This window comes from Juglans regia, chromosome 8, assembly GCF_001411555.2.
Source record: "Juglans regia cultivar Chandler chromosome 8, Walnut 2.0, whole genome shotgun sequence".
NCBI classification, from domain to species: domain Eukaryota; kingdom Viridiplantae; phylum Streptophyta; class Magnoliopsida; order Fagales; family Juglandaceae; genus Juglans; species Juglans regia.
In genome coordinates, this window is record NC_049908.1 from 18,692,497 (window position 1) to 18,699,905 (window position 7,409).

Here is a 7,409-nt window from a genome sequence, read left to right on the forward strand (position 1 = left end):
GCACTATCTCCTTGAAAAACAAGTCAGCTATATTTGTTGCATCATCTGTTTTATGGCATGGAATGAAATGTGCCATCTTACTGAATCTATCCACAACAACAAAAATAGAATCTCTACCCCTTTTGGTCCTAGGCAGCCCCAAAACAAAGTCCATAGATATGTCTACCCATGGCTCACTAGGAACGGGTAAGGGTGTATACAACCCATGTGGCAAAACCTTAGATTTGGCCTTTCTACATGTAATGCACATTCCACAAATACGGTTAACATCTCTCTTCATCTTAGGCCAAAAGAAATGTTCATGCAAAATGTCTAAAGTTTTCTTGACACCAAAGTGTCCCATTAATCCCCCACCATGTGCCTCACGCACCAATAACTCACGCATAGAACAATTTGGCAGACAAAGTTTGCTTTGTTTAAACAAATAACCATCATGCTTGTAAAACTTACCAAATGCCGCCTTATCACATGCCACATATACATTTGAAAAATCAGCATCATCGGCATACATGTCTTTCACGTATTCAAACCCAAGCATTTTGGCACTCATAGAAGTAAGAAGTACATACCTCCGGGATAGAGCATCAGCAACAATGTTCTCCTTACCTTGCTTGTAACGGATGACATAGGGAAAGGTCTCAATGTATTCCATCCATCTAGCATGCCTTTTATTCAACTTACCTTGACCCTTGAGATGCTTCAATGATTCATGATCGGTATGGATCACAAATTCTCTTGGCCATAGGTAGTGCTGCCAAGTCTCTAATGCACGAACAAGAGCATAAAACTCTTTATCATAAGTAGGGTACTTCAGGGATGCCCCACTTAACTTTTCACTGAAGAAGGCTATGGGCCGCCTATCCTGCATCAAAACGGCTCCAATCCCTATTCCTGAGGCATCACATTCAATCTCAAAAGTTTTGTTAAAATCAGGTAATGCTAACACAGGTGCAGAGCACAACCTTTCTTTAATAGTGGCAAAAGCATTCTCTTGATTAACCCCCCAATGAAACCCAACATTCTTTTTAATTACCTCAGTGAGTGGTGCAGCAATGGTGCTGAAGTCTTTAACAAAACGCCGATAAAAGCTAGCTAACCCATGAAAGCTTCTTACCTCAGTGATGCTTTTTGGCGTTGGCCACTCCTTGATGGCCTTGACTTTCTCTTCATCCACCTCAATACCCTTTGTACTAACAACGTAACCAAGAAAAACAACTTTTTCCATGCAAAAGGCACATTTCTTGAAATTAGCATACAACTTTTCACATCTCAACACATCAAACACATATCTCAAATGCTCAATATGTTCATTTAAGTTCTTGCTGTACACTAAGATATCATCAAAGTACACAACCACAAACTTGCCTATGAATGCACGTAGGACATGGTTCATTAATCTCATGAAAGTACTGGGCGCATTTGTAAGTCCAAATGGCATAACCAACCATTCATAAAGCCCATACTTAGTCTTAAAAGCAGTTTTCCATTCATCACCCTCTTTCATTCTAATTTGATGGTACCCACTTTTAAGATCAATTTTACTGAAAATACATGAGCTATGCAATTCATCAAGCATATCATCCAATCTAGGAATGGGATGGCGATACTTTACCGTGATATTGTTGACCGCCCTGCAATCAATGCACATCCTCCACGTCCCATCCTTCTTTGGCACTAGTAGCACTGGTACTGCACAAGGGCTCATGCTCTCCCTCACGTACCCCTTGCTCATCAAATCCTCAACTTGCCTCTGAAGCTCCTTTGTCTCCTCTGGATTACTCCTATAGGCTGGTCGGTTTGGAATAGCAGCCCCGGGCACAAAATCAATCTGGTGCTCAATGCCTCTAATGGGTGGCAACTCATTTGGCATCTCCTCCGGGAATACATCCTCAAACTCCTGCAACAAAGAAACAGCCAAACTAGGAAGAGACTGATTAGTTTCATCAAGAGTAAGATAAGACTCTTTATAGACAAGAAAAATCATAGGGCGATCTGCGAAGAAAGCCCTCTTAACCTCACTCTCTCTTGCATAGAAACTCACTTTTGCCTTTCCTTTTCTCTCAGAAGACTCTCTTTCTTTTTTCTCTCGTGGCTCCACTCTTTTTTCTTTACTCTCAGCCACCTCTCTACTTTCTTTTTCACTCTTTCTTTTATGCTCATATTCACTCTCACTCTTTCTTTTTTGCTCAATCTCTTTTTCACTCTTCCTTTTTTGATCACTCTCATTTTCACTCTTTCTCTTCTGATCACTCTCATTTTCACTCTTTCTTTTTTGAGCAACCTCACTTTTCAATTTCAGTTGGTCCTCATAGACCTGGCTTGGAGTTAAAGGAGCAAGTTTAATTGTTTTGCCCTCCTTTTCAAAGCTGTACATGTTCTTGAACCCATCATGTGTCACTCTCCTATCATACTGCCACGGCCTCCCCAACAAAATATGGCCCGCATGCATAGGCACAACATCACAAAGCACCTCATCTTGATACTTCCCAATAGAAAAAGTAACCAACACTTGTTTATCCACCCTAACCTCTCCACAATCATTCAACCACTGCAATTTGTATGGTCTAGAGTGTTTTAAGGTTGGTAAATTCAATTTCTCAACCAAAGTAGTGCTAGCCACATTAGTACAACTCCCTCCATCAATGATCATACTACATACCTTATTGTTGACATGGCATCTAGTATGGAAAATGTTCTCTCGCTGTTGCTCTGCATCATCCACCTTAATGTGTGCATTAAGAGCACGCCTGGCAACAAGAGACTCACCTGTCACAGGGTATACCACTCCATCATCATCACTAGCATCATCCAACTCAGGCACCTCATCACTATCATCCTCACTCTCAGTCATCACCTCCCCATTGTCACGCATAATCATCACCCTCCTATTTGGACATTGAGAAGCAATGTGCCCTGAACCCAAACACTTAAAACATTTGATATCTCTATTCCGTGAAGGTTGGGATTCTACCTTGGGTTTGTTGCTAGTTCCCTCATCTTTTCCCTTAGGTGGTTCGGTCTTTCTCTTTGCTTCAGCTGGATCATTCCTATCCCATTTTGATTTCCAAGTAGTGCTAGAAACCGTAGTGTACCTTGCTGTCCCTTTTCTCTTTAATTGCCTCTCCACCTTCATAGCCATGTGCACCATGTCCTCTATCTCCACATAATGCTGCAATTCAATTACATTGGCTATGTCCCTATTCAACCCACTCAAAAATCTAGCCATGGTGGCCTCTCGGTCCTCCTCTACATTAGCCCGAATCATCGCCACCTTCATCTCCTTATGGTAATCCTCCACACTCCTAGACCCCTGTGTAAGATTTTGTAATTTCTGAAAAAGGTCTCTATAGTAATGGCTAGGAACAAATCTCCGCCTCATGAGAGCTTTCAACTCTCCCCATGTCTCTATAGGCCTCTCATAATTCCTTCTCCTATTGGTCACTAATTGATCCCACCAAATAATAGCATAATCAGTGAACTCAATTACCGCCAACTTCACTTTCTTCTCCTCAGAGTAATTATGGCAATCAAACACCAACTCTATTTTTTTCTCCCACTCTAGATAAACCTCAGGGTCAGTTCTACCTTGGAAAGATGGTATTTTCATTTTGATGCTACCAAGGTCTCTATCTACACCATCCCGACCCCTTAGATTCCCCTCAAGTCCTCTTTCATGCCTAACTCCTCTATTTCTACCCAACCCAACGTCAGATGCTAAATCTTCCTCTTCCTCACCATCTCCTTCATTCTCATACTGATTTTCAACTCTATGCTCACGTCTTCTCCTATCCCTCCTACCTTGTAGATTTCTAATCGCTGCTTCTTGATGATCCATCCTATCCCTCACTTCACCCAACACCAAGTTCAACCGCTCAAACTGTTGTTGCATGGCTTGCAGCACAAAGGATGAGTTATCTGCTCTCCCCCTTGGTGATGCGCTACTCCGATGAGACATTATCAGGCGCTGCACAAGAGAATGTTAGTGGCAAAAAAAAAAAATAAACCTCACACACTCCCTCACGTGTTTACACTCGAATAACGACACTCCACTCGTGTTTCACTCCTAATTGGCTTTTTCCGATAATAGTCTCACACTCTCTTTGCCTTTTACCTCAAGAGTTTTCCCACTCAAGTTCTTTAAGAACTAATTGACTCAATCAAGACAAAGCAACCTTGTTTTATCCCAACTAGTAATTAGATCCAAGAAACAAGAACAAGAGAAACACGGAAGGAATGGAAAAAAAAAATGGCACGTGAATCAAGGAAATTATACGAATGAAACAGTAATAATAAGACAAGATACCAACTAGAATCACCCCCTTTGATGATAAGGCTCAAGAAAAAAAATCTCGAATTTTTTTTTTTTTTCACGATTTTTTTTTTTTCCTTTTCCTTTCTTTTCTTTTCTTTTCTTTTCTTTTCCTTTCACCAACTGATTTGATCACAATCAAGAATAAGCAGTTGAGAAAAACCCTAACAATAACTCAAAAACCCTTGGGCAAGTGATATACGGCAGCCCCTAGAACAAGAGATTTCAGCCAACACAAACCCTAGAACAATGAATTTCAGCAACCCTAACAATAGTGAAGAAATCTGCTAACCACCACTATTTTTTTTTTTTTGTAATCAATCCTAGAAGAATGACGCCCTAGAATTAAATATGCAAGAAATAAAAGATAGAATAAGACCTGATTGGAAACCTTGCTCTGAATACCAAATGATATGAACCCGTGGGAATGAATTCCCTTGAACCCACAATCAATTTGAAAACTCCCCAAGAAAGCCAAAAATCAAGTCAAGGATGGAGAATCTAGACCCGATGAGAACTCGTTTCAAGAACCTAGATTATATTAAAATCTAGACCCGTTGAAGAACCCGTCTCAAGAACCCAGATTACAAAGGAGGAACGCCACAAAGGTTGTGATTTACCTTTGATAAGTTCAAGAGTTCAATCAAGAACAAGAGGAGAAAACTCAACTCACAAATAAAATTCAATATTGTCTAACTCTCAAATGAGGCTACAAAGAGTTTTTAAAGCCAAACCTAATCAAAACCCTAGCCAAAATAATGCCCATTTTACCCAAAATTACCCTTGATGAACAGTACCGGCTACAGTACGCGCGGCTACAGTAACCCCAACAGTAAATTGATGAAACCCTAGTTCCTAAAATGTAATTTTCCAAATAAGCCCTTGGCCAAAATACAAGGCCTTCCCAAAAACATAGTTCAAAAGAAATAAGACATGTGAGCCAAGCATCTTCAAGCCCACTTATTCTAAACTAATAAAATAAATCATTTAACCAAATTGGAAGCCTCCAATAACAATAGGCCGTATCTTTAAGTCATGTCTTCCACAGCTTGAATAAAGTGGATCAAAACTGGTTCTTCTTCTTTCAGACCCATCTTCAGTGTTGGGCTCTTGCTGGCTTCATCCCAGGTGGATTGCACCAATCCTTGCATTGCTTCCTTGATCTTCTTGGCCCTTGATCTTGTAATTGGCCCATCTGGAACTTGCAAAGGATCTTTAAGAGTAGGCCCACCTTGGTTCCTATCATCCTACCATATTTACTTAGTGGTAGAAACAATGTTATCCCTTCCTATGTTAGAATGTGTGCAAATTCAAATGGAGATTCAAGGAGTTTCGACCTCGCTCGGATTCAAATGAAGGAGACAAAAGAAGACCTTGCTCACACAAATAGACTGCGTTGAGAATAAAATGAGCGAGACATAGAGATCTTGCTCGAAATTGAATGGGCAATGAAGAAGAGAAGACCTCGCTTGGAATCAAATGAGCAAGGCGCAAAAAGACCTCTCTTGAAATCAAAAGAAAGAGATGCAAGAGAAGTCTTGCTCAAAATCAAATGAGTGAGGCACAAAAAACCTTGCTCGAAATTGAATGAGCGAGGGTTTAGAGAAGACCTTACTCAAAATCAAATGAGTAAGACATAAAGAGATTTTGTCCAAAATGAAATTATCGAGAGACAAAAGGCCTTACTTGAAATTAAAGTCACTAGAAATGAGAGAATATCTTGCTCAAAATTAAATGAACTATGCAAAAGGGAAGACCTTACTCATAATTAAATGAGCCAAATACAAGGGAATACCTCACTTGGAATCAAATGATCGAGGCACAAACAAGGCATTGTTTGAAACAACGAGTTAGGTAAAGGAATCAAGAACTTCCGACAAGAAATAACAGTATGTCAAAGTACTGAGCCACGAGGTTAAGAGTTAAGCCCTTTGATATACATTAAAAACTCTGACCAGAAGACTACCCACAATGTTGAAGGATAAAGATTACCCGATTAAGAGAACAAACAAGATTCTCAAGCTTGATCGATCGAGCTAGTTATATGGGAAGCGCAACAACTATTGGGGATAAAGTTGGCTAGTGGGTAGCAGTAGCAACTCGTGTTTGTATCATATTAAGTCATGAACATTCGACTAAATGAATTAATCCGAACTCGACTAGTTAAGTTAAATATATCAAACTTTAATCCGAGTCATTTAAATAATAGGTTGTGTGGTGTTACCCGTTTTGACATGTTTAATAATTAATTAGAAAAAAAATCAACATGACATGACTTATTTAAACTCGTTTTATGTAAATGTGTTGAACTAAGAGCATAATTTATTTAACTTGATTAACATAACTTCAAATAAAAATTAAAATCTATATTTATTAGTAGCTACTAGCTACAATATCTTTTAAAAAAATAAGGCTACTTAGTAATAAAAAATATCAATATGTTTCAAATTTTAACGAGCAATAAAACCAATATTATAAACTCTACAATAATAAATATGAGCATATATTCAGAATTACAATCCTAACAATAAAAACATAAATATGCTAAAAAAATACCAATATTACAACTCAACAATAATAAAATTGTAATTTGAAATAAAATCTAAAATGATCAAAACGAGTTGATTTCGGATTAAATGAGTTGACCTTTTATTGACCAGTTTATAAATTGTGTTTTAACGGGTCAATTAGTTTTGACCCGAATCCTTTAACATAAAACTCAAATTCGTTAATTTAATATCATGATTTTTTAGATTTACAGGTTGTATCACATATAGCCATCCCAACTAGTAAGTCCCAGAACAATAAAACCACAGTAAAAGTAAACCACTCAATTCTAATCTTAGAGACTAATCACTCCAATCTTCTAACCGTTTCAAACTTGACGTATGACAAGCATCTTGGATTCTATTAATGAGAATCCTATTGAAAGGAGACACTTCCATAACGAGAATCCTATCATCATTATCTTTGTTGAATTCCTCTCCCATTAATTGTGTTCCCGATCTCCCAGACCCAAAATGATTTGAATGATCGTTTTCTTATCTAGCAAAATGTTCTTTCATTATTATAAAGAAATGAAAGAAAGTCACCGTTGGTG